Below are 15,136 nucleotides of genomic sequence, written 5' to 3' on the forward strand. Positions count from 1 at the left end.
GCGTAAACAAACAAGATAACAAAGCAAACATATTCCTTGCTTCCTGTGAATAAACCTTCAGTTGTGAGTTAACGCTGGTCCTGTTGTTTTCTTTCCTTGTCTTCGTCTTCTGCGCTATTTTCGCTTAAGTATGTATCACCAACTCGCCCGTCTTGCCATCGTGAAGAAACAAAGTTATTAACATTAACATTCCTACAAGAGTGGGTATCCTGCAATTTGTGGTCGACACGCGGGGAAACTGGCATGAACTAATGTGTTGCACGCAGTGCCTGCTCATGCTAACAGGAAGCTGAGGTGTGTGCAGGTGATTGAAGTAGGAAAGATGGAGCGAAATCGAGGCGTCAACTTCTGTATGCATGTAGATGGCTCGCTGGGGAAATAAAGAGAGCAAGCAGCCAACATTCCGCCCGGTTCAGTGACGTAGGACCATTTTTTGGGGGTACTAAGGGACCTAGCATATTTATAACATCATTCCTTACAATGCTCTAGCCTCTCGTTGCCCCTATGTCGGACTACAAAAAGTAACAAGTGTTTCTGTTTTCTCACTTTCAAGGCGTAGGTATTACTTGCCCCATTGATCAAAAACCCGTCTGTGTGCGCGCGCGCGTGCGCGTGTGAGGTTGCTCGGAAAGAGCAACTTGGAACGCACAAACCCCACCGGTGGCGGCACCTGCCATCGTAGGGCAGTGACGCATCGCTTAACCGCTGCTCCATTGCGCAAGGAGGGGTATGAGGACTTCCAGGAATCTATGAATGTAAAGCTGAGAATGACATGTATGAAAATCTTGTTGCGGGCTAGTCGGTGGTTTTTTGCGCTGTACTACTTTTGCTTGAGAATGACCTCGTGCAGACGGTTGGCGCATCCGAATGCAGCCTGATGCGGCAGCTGGTGCGAGAGGCGGCGCGAATCGTGGTAGGGCGGCGACTGCCTTCACGAAGCTAGCGCGCAGATCAGAAGGGGTGCGGTGGCGTCGCATCGCGTTGCGCCGGCGTCGCGTCGGCGTCGCGTCGGTGGCTACGTAGAGAAATGCATACGTGAGAATTTACAACTGCGTGGCATTGGGTTACATCACGCCGCAGCGCGCGGAGACTGCGCTCGCGAATTGAGCGGGCAAGCTTACGCCTTCTCCCGCAAAGCCTTTTGCCGACTTTTTTTTTTCTCCTGTGAACGCCAATTTAGCGCACAGCATTTCCAAAACGTTATGCACCAACTAGCCCGTCAGAAAGTCTTACTTAGGAAGTGCTAACTTTTTCGTAGATTTTTCGCAGAAGCTGTCAATATCCAGCGTTTCAACGACACGCAAACGACACAACGAACCAGCGTGCTCGCACTGTCTTTTTCACTGTTGTCGTTCGCGCTTCAGGCAAAGTTTTACGAAGTAAGGAATACCGAAGCAAAATTTGCAATTCTGAGAACTCACGCGTCGCGTCAAAAAACAACGAAGACATCGCCTGGTCGCCGACTCAGGCAGCTAGTCCTCTAGGGGCGTCTACATCGACAAGCGCTCTTTTGTCATCAGCGCAGAAGCGAAGGCATTAAAGGGCTCCCGGTGTTAACACGTGGTACTGTGATAGCCGCGGGACACGCTTTTCTTGCCGTTGAGATTGATGCACGCGTGTACAGTACGGGGTGTCAGACCTGAAATGCCGGCACAAAATGTTGGAAAGTCGGTTATGTATGAAGATGAAACAGCGCAACGCCACACACACACACACACACACACACACACACACACACACACACACACACACACACACACACACACACACACACACACACACACACACACACACACACACACACACACACACACACACACACACACACACACACACACACACACACACACACGCACGCACGCACGCACGCACGCGCGCGGTGGTCGAATTTTAATTTCAATGTAGGCGAAATTCTAGAGGCCCGTGTACTGTGCGATGTCAGCGCACGTTAAAGAAACCCAGGTGGTTGAAATTCCCGGAACACTTCACTACGAAGTCCCTCATAACCTGAGTCGCTTCGGGACGTTAAACCACCATAAGCCATAAACACACGCACACACACCACACGCACACACACTACACGCACACTGGCCACCCACACGCACGCACACAAGAGGAGAAAGGACGCAACACGGCGCTGTCGGCAGAACACATAAGTGTTATCGCCGGTGTGCCGCGATAGGATTGTGCGGCTATAGCGAAAAGTCAGAACTTCATAAATGAACGATGGCAACGTCTCTAAAGGCGCGCTATGGTATACAGAAGTTGCTCGTTTAATGTAAAAGGGCACTAATTAAAGGTGACTGTAAAGGAAAATTACAACTTTTTTTCACTGATGGTCTTTTCAACAAAAATGAGCAACTCGGTGATTGCATATTTCGTTCGTTGTGAGTGCTGTTACGGGAAGTGTCAACAAATGGAGTGCCGCGGATGTCGACGAAATCCGCTATTTGTCTGCAGAGTAGAACAGAATGCTCCAAAAAGCATAACTGAAACAGTTGGTTCATATGCTAATATAGGGCAAACAGAACTTTGGCCCATAATAGGGCCGAACTGTTCCTGCCGCCCACCCAGGTAATAAAACCTATTGAAAGATGCAGGCACGTAGCCAGAAATTTTGTACGGGAAGGGCCTAAGGCCATTTTTCTTTTATCGAGGAGGGGGAAGGGTTACTTAGCTCTGCATGCTCAACTGGAGAGATTTGAAGGGGGGGGGGGGGCTGAATGTCAGGTGTGGGTGCGACCATGCACCCCCCCCCCTCCCCTGGTTACATGCCTGATAAGATGCACTAAGCGATGGCGCCCGAGCGTACACTAGCAAGAAGTGTGACAGAACGTATTGCTTCAAAGGCAATGCGGTAGAGCAAAAGTGCAGAGGTATTTTGCGCAGGTCATACATTTTCCCAGAGAGTAATCTTGTAGAAATTAGCAAGAAAGATGAAGCAGCTAGAGAGCATATGTGTGCCTCATTATACACTTGTAAAGATGACAAGACCAATATTATCAAATAATTTATACGTGAGGACAGTTGAACGAGTTATTGCAACTGATAAGGGAATGCTATATCTATCGAGGCAAGATAGACCACAGGTACGTACGAAAGATGCGAACGAGGTGTGAGAATAAGAATGGGGTGGAGTGAATTCAGCACATATACTCCGGTCATGAATAACAGCTTCAAACGGAAATTATGTACATGTTTTTGTTTGACCCTACCAGTACTAAAGTAAGGGGCATAAAAAGGGCGCAAAGATATTTTCGCGGCCTGCGGAGTACGAAAACCCGACCCTACCAATAACCAAGAAAGTCTCAGAGCTGTATGCATAACTTTATGGAGCGTATGCAAAATGATTCACGGCGCTCGAGCTTTACTGGAACGGGTGGCATTGACAGTAGTTCTTGACAATTCGGGCGTAGTTCATTTCTGCTTAAAGTGGATATCCAGGACAAATTCAAGTTAACCTATACAGATAGAAAACGTCGTTCAAAGTAAGATGCTACTTCAACTGAAGAAAATAGGTTTTATAAACTAGAAAGAAAAAAAATGAAGTGCATGCCTCGCCACCAGCGGGCATTTTTCCATGCCAGCTGCGATTGTGTCAAGAACGATATTTCAACGCAGATTTTTGAGACTAGGCTACTGCGCCGGTGACTTTCAAATGGTGATCACAGTCGTTTTCTGCCTTGAGGGCATGAATTTGGATTGAATGGAGGGAACAATGTTCCATTTTGAATCCAATTTTCTAAGCAATACATGCGACTTCTGTTAACGAACAATCAAACATAGCCACAAAGAGCTTAGCAATCAATTCTTGCTGAGGAAGAAAAAATTATGGAGCAGTCGTGAGTGTCTTTTCAAAACCGTGGGTCCTACTGTCATGACAGATTGTATGGTGAGCATTGATGATGCAAATCTCTTCGGAAGGCACTCTTTTTTCGAGGAAATTTAGCGCAGGTACCTATTATTATTCTTGGACAAGAGAAGTAAAACCATCAGACCGGGTACACACCAAGACTAGGCCATGTGCATTTTCATTTCTCCTTGTTTATTGGATCAGTATCAGTTGATCATCATCATCAGCCTGACTACGCCCATTGCGCGAAAAACGTGAAGTTCAAAAGTGAGTGCAAGAGTTCTGAAAGAAAGTAAAATGACTTAAGAATAAAAAAAAGTTTATCCTCCTATTATTCACGCGCAGCTAGCTCACGAAGGCAGCAAATTTTTCGAGATCGTAAACACACGTAAGAAGAGACTACAGACAACCACTATTATCTGAAAATATCGTGAATTCCCATTTCAACTTTATAACACAGTGCACTAGTCTGTACTTAAAAGCGAAAATACAGATATGTTCCACGTGGATCTGAAGAAAAGTGGCAGTTTTCTTTTAGATATGGTACGTTCCAAGCTCCGTTACACCTCTTTAGAATATTACAAGGATATTCAGTGTCTGCTAAATGCAGTAAAAGGTAGCGATCACGAAGCTAACTACCTTAGGACTTCGATAAACATCAATCAGCTGATGTCTGTTATGCTTGAACACTCAGTAAAGGCGCTCATGATGTAACCTCACCTGCCTAGGCAGTGGCGCTTCCTCAAGCAATGTTGAACAAACAAACAAACAAGTGGCATCCATAATCACTCTCCGACTCTCTCAGGCTGGAGCAGGCTTTTGCGTTGTGTCACCGACAAGAGAAGAATTTCTGTCGCGTCTGGCATCCGCTTTGGTGTAGGCGTTAAGGCAGCAGCTAAAGCCGACGCCTGGCTATACATAGACGAACTCAAAGCTTTTCCGAGTAACCACAGAAATCGACTTTTCGGGCTGCTATCGAGAACTGGGAGTTGCAAAACTTGTCCAACGTAAGTCATGATTACGAACGACCGATGGGTCTATCTTTGGCTCCCAAGATTGGGCTGTCGTCTCATGGGCTTTCAGGGCTGAACCGTGCTTGTACGCCGGCAAATTACGGAATTCATTTGCATAAGTCAAGTTTTGTGAATAGCGACGACAAACATTTTCAGTGGGACGAAGCCCGAGGAACTGTACGCTGTGCTTGGAATTGGCTGTTTTCCATAGCGTTGTCGCGTACAGTAAGTTCCTTTGTGGCACTCTCACATATTTCGCTTGCCTGTTTTTATACGAAACCTGCCGTAAAATCACGTTCAACAGTCCGGCACATCTCATAAAATTCAGTTGGCACAAACACTAAACTCAATGCCTGCTCTTCGGGCATTGTAATTCTTTTGCAAACTAAAGGAAAGTGAAGAACGCGAGATTGTAGAGTGCCGTTCATGTCCTGCTCGTAGCAGGAAAAAATATATTATACATAAAGGTGTAATGGTAGCAGTGCACCTGGTGTCGTAGAACTGGCTACAGACAATAAAAAGGTTGTTGAAAGTAGTAACAAACGCTTTAGATAAGACTGTGCAGGGGACAATGAAGGCAGGAATTTGACATTAAAGAAAAGCAAGAACTTGACAGTCAACATCATTCGACCTGAGGAAGAAAGTAGTTTTAGGGCCTATCAGAGAATTATTGCGGAAAAAATAAATTCACTCTGTTTATGCAGCTTGTAGCATTATACAAGGTCTATATTACACTTGAGCATAGGACGTGCAGAGCGAGTGCTTTCATTCACCTTGGACATGTGAGAAACCTGAATAAAGTAAAGAGTTTAACATAGTGCTAAACATCTATGCTGGAGGCGATTTTTTTTTTGTTTCATGGCGGTACGAATATCTTTAGTGCACCGAAACTGTGCTGATGAAAGGATCCCATTTTACCTCACTGCTGACACGTTACCATAATTATCGCCCTAACTACGCCCACTGCTAGACAACGACCACTCCCGTCGAGCTCCAGTTAAACATGTCATTCATTCCAGCATTCCAGCACTCTTCTAAATCTCACTCGCCCACCTGAAACACATTATTTCTAAGGAACACCTATTAACCTAATAGGCTAATAACGTAATGACTTAATAACGTAATAACCGCGAGAGTAATAGTCTTATCAGCACGAATAATATACAGCGTTAAAACTTCATATTCGCTGCCTACTCGGCATCGTGTTCTATATATACCAGGTGTCCCAGCAAAGAGTCGCCAAGCTTTTAAAGAACACGGAATGAACTAGCTGCGTGAGACCAACTGAGGGTTGTTTAGAGCCGCGTGACCTATTCTGCAGTATTTTTTTCGTTCTTCAAAGTTACTTAAAGAGCTAAGTCTCATTAGCTAACTTCTTAATTATTGAATTGAGGAACAAAGGGTCAGTGTAAAAGTTGTAGATCGCTTAAAAAAAACCGCTAGCAGCGCTTTTTCGATCAAGGTACGATTTATGTAGCTTCAATTATTGGCCTTAAAAGAAAGCTATCACGTGACCAGCTGCTGGGTCACATCTCTGCCCCAATGTGCACGCAGAGGCTCATCGGGGAGAGCACTTCAGTAAAAATGGATTTTGTTCTCTAAGAGGCGTCTTGGTATGTTTAAATAGCACCATTGTCACGACGCTTTTTTTATTGTGCAAGCTATAGGGTTTACGGCCGGAAAAAAACTACTTTACGTTAACGGTATCTTGGTGGAAACGTTGCAGTAAACTGTTGTTCAAAGTGATCTACAATTTTTCCATTGACACTTTGTTCCACAGGATAATAATTAAAAGTTAGCTAATTAGGCAACACTAATTGTTTAACTTTTAAGAACGAAAAAAATACTGCAGACTAGACTAGGTCACGCGGCTCTAAACAAGCCTCAGTTGGTCTCACACGGCTAGGACATTCCGTGTTTTAAAGGCTTGGTTACTTCTAGCTGGGACACCTGGTACATAATGCGACAGCAAGCACTTTGCAACACAAGGCGAACCCTTGCTAAAAATGTGCCAAAATGACCGTGCAGCGACTCAACACATTCCAGTAGTGAGAAGCAGCTGCTGGTTTCACAGCTGCAATTCGCTCGAAGCGCCATCATTCCTAAGCCTAACGACACACCGCGCCTGCGAAGCCTATTCTTATAAGAGTTCCGCACCTCGTTATAAGAAATAAGTAAAAAGAAATCGTAATAAGAGTCGATACAGATCGTTGCTTCAGTTTGTGGTGGGAGCATGCAATTTTGTGCTGAGGCGTTTCCCGACAGCAGTCATAGCATAACTTTGAAAGTTAACTTTTCGCTCTCTGCAACGAAGAGTAGCTCGCTAATTCCTAATATTTGTAATCACAAGTAATTTTACCGCAAGTCTATGATTGCTTGGAGCCATATAATTATTTGCACGTGCGATGGGCGTTAATTAGATAGTCTATCCTTGCGTACTGTTAAGGGTGTACAACCCACAAATATAAGCACTAAAAAAAACCAAAATACCTAAAGCAGGGTCATCACCCGAGTTTCACGGCCTAGAAAATTTCAGAAACTACAAACCTTTCGTGGCGTTTGTCCTCGGGTATCCGTTATATATGCACCGCATCCACTATGACTCCATCAGTGAGCCTGTACACCGCACCAGACAGGCGTTGCAACGACTGCCTCTCACGCAGGCCACTGTCCACTTGTGAACACCGCACCGATATATTTCTTCACATTTCCGCACCACATAATTTTCCATCGCAATTTTGGTAGTCTACATCACCACCGTTGTCTTGAAGGTGTTGCTCGCACACAGCACACCAAGCACGCACCACTCGCGACGCATCCACCGATGAAGATCTTCCAGTGCCACAAACTCCCAGTACTCTGTTCGCGATGAGAACTTATCTGTACCGCCATTTCTGCACATTTTCCGAACACACACTTATCAGCCGTAGTCTAGTACAGGCATCTCAACAGTAGTCTTGAAGGTGTTGCTCACACTTCGTACACCAGGCACAGACAACACACGACAGGTCCACCAGCAAGACCCGCCAGTACCGCGATCCCGCACCTCTCTGCTAGCCACGAGGACTGACGGAGACAGTCTGGGGGAGCCATGGCTGAGGCGACTCGGGGCCGTGTCGACTTGTCCATCCCCAGATGGCTCCGAGGGGGAACGGCGAACGGCGGCGAGGGAGCGAAAGTCCCCATGGCCGATGCTGACTCGACGCGCGAAGAAACTCCCCAGCTAGTCGCTCAAGTTTCCCTGGACTCTGCAAGCAGGTTCTGCTGGCTTCATGGACGGAGCTACTCGGCGCTCCCTAGGACGCTCTGATTGCTCGTGGTTTTCGATTTGCCCCAGCGTTATCGGAACTGCAGATGCGGTGTCGCAGATGCATTTGGGTGGGCGGCTTTCGATACCGGCGTGACCAAGCATCATGACTACTTCCGAACTATGCGTTTCTTTTCTTTTTGGCCTCAGGTGTAATAATAGGGAACGAGTTCTATTAGAGCTGTTGTGGCAGCGCTAAGAGGGATTTTCTTTGGCGTTTTATTTATTTATTTGTGCGAAAGCAACATTCCTATGGGTAAACTCCGAGCAAGATCTTGCGATGTTTATGCGCTTGCGGTGTTTTGTGGGTTTCTAGCAAGTGAAACAAATAAATAAAATAAATATCCACGACTAGGAATTGAACGCGCGGCGGCGCGAAAAAATCAGCTTCACTGGCCACTGCGCGAGAGCACTATACTATCGCCGCAGTCGGTCACGCCTCATGTTAAACTGCAGCACACTCTCGCGCTGTGCATTGCACATCATCTTCATCAGCTAATATTCGCGATTTGAGCCGTGTGGCGCTAGTGACAGAGAGATGTGCGCTGCATGCGCTGCCGTGGACAACGTTGTGGCATAAAAAGGGACTAGAGCAATACGCGTTGGCCTCGGCAACTCTGCTGCAGAAACCCGGCACTGGAACATGGGCCACCGGCGCACATTGGGTAAATTGGTATTGGCGTTGAAAAAGTTGAAGACGCGCATAACTGGCTCCCTGGATCAGTGGACATCTCAATCGCGCTTTCATATACGTGGTGGTATAGTGTCCACCTGCAAAAAAAGAGCTTTTGCACAATATTTCGTGCTGAGCAATGCTAAACCGCCAGCCATTTACTTCACTCTCAAGGCCTCAGTCATTTCAGAGTGGAGTGGTGATTACAGCAAAAAGAAAGAAAAACTGAAAACGCAATGCAGGCAAATAAATCATCTACAGATACAATGTGAAGAGATGTGGCGTCTTTCCAGAACCACTGTAGGCATAGTTTACTAATAGAAAACTTCCACTTTAAATAGAATCTGATCCAAAAGTGCCTTAGACATTTGATTAGGGAAGTAAGCATTATCAAGGTTGTGTTACTTGTGTTCTTGAGACAGCTGTTTCCAGGAGTATAGGCGCTCGTGTTGTGAGCGGTGGTACGATTAATCCACAACTGTTAATTTTCATGTTTGTTACGAACCTTAACATTTGTCTTTTCCGCCAAACAGAGGTGAAGTCAGTATTGCCATGAAGACACTGCACCGTTTGTCTCAGCATCACTGCTGCGGCATGCCTATGGAAAATTTCTACAGCGATGTACCCGAGTCTAGGTGACGCTTTGACATTGTGTGTGCCCGTTAGCAAAATTAGAGAAAAATGTACCTTATTCTGGTCGCTTCAAAGCCGCTTTAACAACCTCAGTTAGTAAGTGCAAAATACTTAAACGCTTCGCAATGGGAAGCTAATGTAAGGAAGAATTTTATACTGGCACAGTGAAATATTCTTTCAACTAACTTCAGGATGACGTAAGAAAATGTTTGCTGAATTGAATGTTCGCGCAGCTTAACTGAGCACGCAGGGGGCTTATTTTTATGAACTGAAATAAACATCAAAATCGAAATAATGCCTGAAGGCACTTATTTACGATACCAAAATCTCCACGCACGTATTATGCGCTTATCACATTTGATAAAGTACTGTAATTTCTTATGATTTAATATAAAAATCGGAGATATGAAACCCTCACCAACTCCTTAAACAAAGCCCATTGCTGTCTGTATGGACCTAAGACAACAAGAGCAAAGGTTTAAGCAACACGTACTTCTATTGCTTAAGAAACAGGCCAGCTGTGTAGCCTTATCAGCCTAAAGAAGATATGGCATTCAGCACATTCGTAAGCGAAGGTACGGTGCTGTGACGGCTCCAAAGCAACACAGAGTCGGAATTGCAGTACCCATCCTTCCGCGGAGGAATACCTTTGCACGTCTGTCAGAATAAAGCTTTCTGACACGACAGCAGTACTTTAGTTCATTGTTTCCGAAAAAAGTTCTCTAAAGCGTCGCTTGCAATTGAAATTCCTGCAACTCAAAATCATTTGCATTGGGCACATTGATGTTTAGCGGATAACTTTGCAGAACGTTTGTGCAAAGTTTGTTCGAATGCTGTTCGTTGAAGTGGTGTTTCACTGTATTACGCCCACAGTCTGTCCTGTTGGGATTTCAGCGCTGCCCTATTGTCAGATGCTTGGTGACGAATTCGCCTTCAAGAGGACCCGAAAAAGTTTAGCGGAGACAACCTAGCACAGCATTACTTTCAACATTGTCGGACCATCTCTATTGTCGTTCAGAGTGAAAAAGCATGCAAATTAAAATCTTTAGTTTTTTGTCCGCGCATGCGCAAAGCATGCGCAAAGATATCATTTTCTTAAGTTCCTGGAAGCGCTGGTTTGGCCTGCTTAACAGATATGCTGTGATGTAGTGGTGATCGTTTTGGCGATGACAAGCGTCAGGAGTTAAATGGCGTCATGCGGAGCTGTAAAGTGGAACAGGACAAACGAGCAATCCCAATATCAATTTTAAGTGGGCTCTCTTTATTTGTTACTGTGCTGATGGACACAGTTCGACACTGACAAATGTGTTGAACCTTTAGCAGATTAATTCACCGTGTGCTTCTCCTTGTATAGAAACCAACGTCCACGTCAAGTGTGTGTTTCATAGGGGCTTCAATAATTTTTGATCTGTTGCAGATGCAGTGTTCCAGGCAAGTTTATCTGTAACTGGAGTTTGGGTTTTGGCTTGGTTGTCTGGTTGCATAGCGTGGGGAGGCAGCGCGAAATGACGAGGACGCGCGCCAAAGGTGGACAGAACTAGCTCCAGTCTTCTCTGCATTTCGTACTTGTCCTCTGCACTTCGCGATGCCCTCCCTCGCTCTGTATTTGCAAAACAATCTATCCATTGCTGTCGCTAAATCTCTGAGCCTCGTGAAAATTTTTCTGATTTATCTTTCACTCCGGTTCGCAGTCTACTTAGGTGAATCATTATTAGTTATGCGGGAGACAATAGGAGCGAGATGTCGATCGTGCCAGATACGTTCATAAAGGATAGTGTTTCTTTTTAACTGCAGAACATTGCCGCGGTGGCTCAGTGGTTAGGTTAGGCCTTTTCTTAAAGAGGTGCCCACCGATATGTGAGGAAGTTACTGCGCCATTTCCTTTACTCAAAAACCAATTTTCGTATCAAAATTGTTACGAAGGCAAAACGCTAAGGCGCCCGTGTGCTGTTGCGATGTCAGTGCACGTTAAAGATCCCCAGGTGGTCGAAATTATTCCGGAGCCCTCCACTACTGCACCCCTCTCTTCCTTTCTTCTTTCACTCCCCCTTTATCTCTTCCCTTACGGCGCGGTTCAGGTGTCCAACGATGTATGAGACAGATACTGCGCCATTTCCTTTCCCCCCAAAACCATTATTATTATTATTAGTGCGGTACCACTGTTAGGCGCATTTTCTGATTTAGGGTAACTGTACAGTGAGGCCGGAATGAAACGCGAACCCACGTACAGGTATGCGATACATTTTTACTTTGAAGCGAGTTATTACTTTACAATCGGTTCATGAATATGCACTTGAGTAGACCTATAACCCAGAAAAATGAACCAGGCTACTTGTATAGTGCAGTGAAAAGTGCACAAGTAAAATATTTTGTTTTGTTCACAGGCGCTGTTCGTGCTTCATTCTGGCCTGACTATAGGTCCCTGAAGCCTGTCCTGTGGCAGGCGGCGCACCTGCTCACCAGGTTGGGGGCAACCTATCAGATGTGTACATCTGCCTGCCCAGGTCTTTACCCAAAGATCATTAGGATAAAGGCTTTATGGTAAAGGCTTTTAGGGTGAACCCCTTGATGGAAAATGCCTGGCGGTACCTGCTAGCTGCGTACACTTGGCAGGCCTTCAACCAGGGGGAATGCCTTCAGGCCTTTACCCAAAGTCCGTTAAGGCAAAGGCCTTGCAGGAAAGCACTTTAGGATGAAGGACTTCATGGTAAATGTCTTTAGGGTGAAAGCCTTTAGGTCAATTGGATTTAGCACGTAAGGACCTTAACTGCCCACCCTAACTAGTGCTACCGCATCATATTCCGCGCTTAGCCACGCTTAGCCGCGCTTAGACGACGGTTGGTTGGCATACATTTTACCGCTACTCGTTTCATGCAGGTTAGGGCAGAACTGGCAAGCTGCATGTAATAATAGAGGCGCGCGGCCCCTTTGCTTGGCCTTTGCAATCGCCGCAATTCTGCTTTCACTAGAGTGAAACTGATCCATAGGTGCAGTTCACGGTTTCGCGGTCTGGTTTTCATGAGGAGAACTAGACAACGCAGGAGGTTAGTAGCAAAAATATCAATCCTTGACGAAGAGAGTGGCTACGTAGGTGGTGTTGCGTTAGTCAAGCAATACAGAATTTGCATTCCTCGGTGAACTCAATAAGGTTTTCCCACCAAATAGTTCGACTACTATTAAGATGAATGCCATTTAGTTCGATAGGGAGCAGTTAGTTAATATTAAAGCAGATGTTACTCCCATCTCAAGTTTGAACTTAGCTTGTCGATGCAGCGGTTTAGTAGTGCTTGCCCTGTATATGTCTCTAGGTTGACACAGAACAGAAGGCGATATTGGCTGTTTAATTTTAGATATATTATTATCAGCCCAACTAAGTTCACTGCAGGACAAAGGCCTCTTCCTACTCTAAGCTATGGCCGCCCTATCCCTGTAAAATTCCATCTTTAAATCCACAGACTCGAATTTCTGCACCCCCTGCTACCTGTTCCATATCTTGTAATTCATTCCGTTATCTGCTCTCCGCATTGCATGGCCAGTCCACGCCCATTTCAACGAAATAGCGTTAAGGAGTTCGCGTCGCAGAACAGCTGGCGTCCGCCGTCGGCGTTGTTGACGGTTAGCGAAAAATCCCACGGTGCTCGGCTGCTGACCCGAAAGATGCGGGTTCGATCCCGGCCCTGGCGGTCGAATTTCGATGGAGGCGAAATTCTAGAGGTCAGCGTACTGTGCGATATCAGTGCAGGTAAAAGACCCCCAGGTGGTCGAAATTTCCGGAGCCCTCCACTACGGCGTCCCTCATAGCCCGAGTCGCTTTGGGGCGTTAAACCCCCATAAAAAAAAAATCCGCAGAGACGCAACCTAGGTGCGCTACCTAAATCACGTGGCCTTGTGGCGTCACCACAACCCGCTCACCGAATTGTGAGCAAAATCCTTATCGTGGCAGGTGACAGGTAAATCGTTGTTCGGTCGCGAGAGGTAGCTCGGGAAGAGAAACCTGGGTCGCCCATGCCGCACCGGAGGCAGCGCCTGCTGTTGCAGAGCAGTGGCGCATCGCTTAATCGCTGCACCACAGCGCCAGCATCGGTATGAGGGCTCCCGGGGATCTATTAATGCAGAATAGAGAAATATATGTCGGCATAACCCATTAACGTTATCACGTCACATCCTTAAATCGGAGGTTATGTGCACCCTCCAAATCACCTTCTTGAGTTAAGCTATCAAGATATCATGCATTCGCTTTCGTTTCTTTAACCACTCTGCTCCCTTTTCGTATCAGAGTTAACTCTGCCATTTTTATTTGTACGGTTCACTGACCTCATCACCACCATCATCATCATCATCATCATCGCCGTCGTCGTCGTCGTCATCATCATCATCATCATCATCAGCCTGACTACGCCCACTGCAGGGCAAATGCCTCTCCCATTTCTTTCCAATTAACCCTGTCCTTTGCCAGCTGCGGCTACCGTATCACCGCAGACTTCTTAATCTCATCCGCCCATCTTACCTCCTGCCACCCCCTGCTACGCTTGCCTTCTCTTGGAACCTACTCTGTTACCCTTAAGAACCAGCGGTTATCTTGCCTTCGCATCACATGCCCCGCCCCAAGCCTCCAAGTTCCTTCTCCATAGTTGAGTAGCAGCAAGCTGCAGGCTCATATACTCTCCTCTTGAGAGATACTTATAAGCTGCTGTTCATGACCTGAGAGCACCTTTCAAATGCGCTTCAGCCTCAAATGTTTTGTTCCCCCTTGTGCTGAGCCGGACTGTACATGTTCTGTATAGCAATGAATGTCCAAGTGCACGCTCCTATTCATTTCCTATTTTCTTCCCTCACGGGTGCGGAATACCTCACGGGTCAAGGCACGGGGAGAAAGTACGGCCTATTCGCCCTCTCCACTGCGTTTCATGCACGCGGACGGCGATGCAAGCGCGGTCGCCTCTACTCGCATCAGTGCGCTTCTCAGAGTTCGCCGCTGCAAAGGAGCCGCTTGTGCGGCTTCCCTTTGACCACGAACGCTCGGAGACGCGCTGAAGCGAAGCGGCAGACTCCCTGCCGAGAGCCGAGGTTTTTTTCAGCCTCACTGGGTTGTTCAAGTTTACGCCGGCTTATAGCGGAGCACGCACTGGCCGAAATGTTTACGCGTACCTTAATTTTTTATTGCGTTCACAAATATCAGGTGTTTTGGTATTGTTTACAATGTATACACGTTTACATAGTTTTCAGTTACACATTGTTTACAAGACGTTAGCGCCGCCTATTTGAGCAACGCAAGCACGCGCTGAACTATCCTGCTTCCGCTCGCCCAATGCTTGGCGGCGTAAGGACGTACCCGTGCGGCGTTCTGCGTTCCGACGCCTGTCCAGCGCTCTGTTAGGAGAGTTGAAGGCAGGATTGAGGATAAAGTTATGCCCAACCGGCAGCGGTTTCATTTTTGTTCCTCCGTGTAATAATTTCTTGCACGGTGACTTTCACAGCGTTAGCTGTTCTTCCTTCATTTATCCGTTGAGAGCTAGTAGAACAGTCCGCATCAAGGTGGGTGCAGATGTCATGTCCAGGCGAGGTGATATACGCTGATTGGTTTGCGTGAAATGACGTCGCCAAAGAAGATGGACACCGTCCAACTCGCTCAACGCATCTTGCGGCTGCACCTGTAG

At 46.5% G+C, this 15,136-nt stretch overlaps 1 long non-coding RNA gene across 1 annotated transcript in view; it reads right to left on the reverse strand.

The window, feature by feature from the left end:
* Positions 1 to 7,946, reverse strand: part of LOC144093771 (uncharacterized) — a 173,221-nt gene extending 165,275 nt beyond the window's left edge. The window contains exon 1 of the long non-coding RNA XR_013306325.1: positions 7,414 to 7,946. This is a non-coding gene — a long non-coding RNA (uncharacterized LOC144093771). The remainder of the gene's footprint in view (positions 1 to 7,413) is intronic.
* Positions 7,947 to 15,136: the final 7,190 nt, after the last annotated feature.

This window comes from Amblyomma americanum, chromosome 6, assembly GCF_052857255.1.
Source record: "Amblyomma americanum isolate KBUSLIRL-KWMA chromosome 6, ASM5285725v1, whole genome shotgun sequence".
In the NCBI taxonomy this organism is placed as follows: Eukaryota; Metazoa; Arthropoda; class Arachnida; order Ixodida; family Ixodidae; genus Amblyomma; species Amblyomma americanum.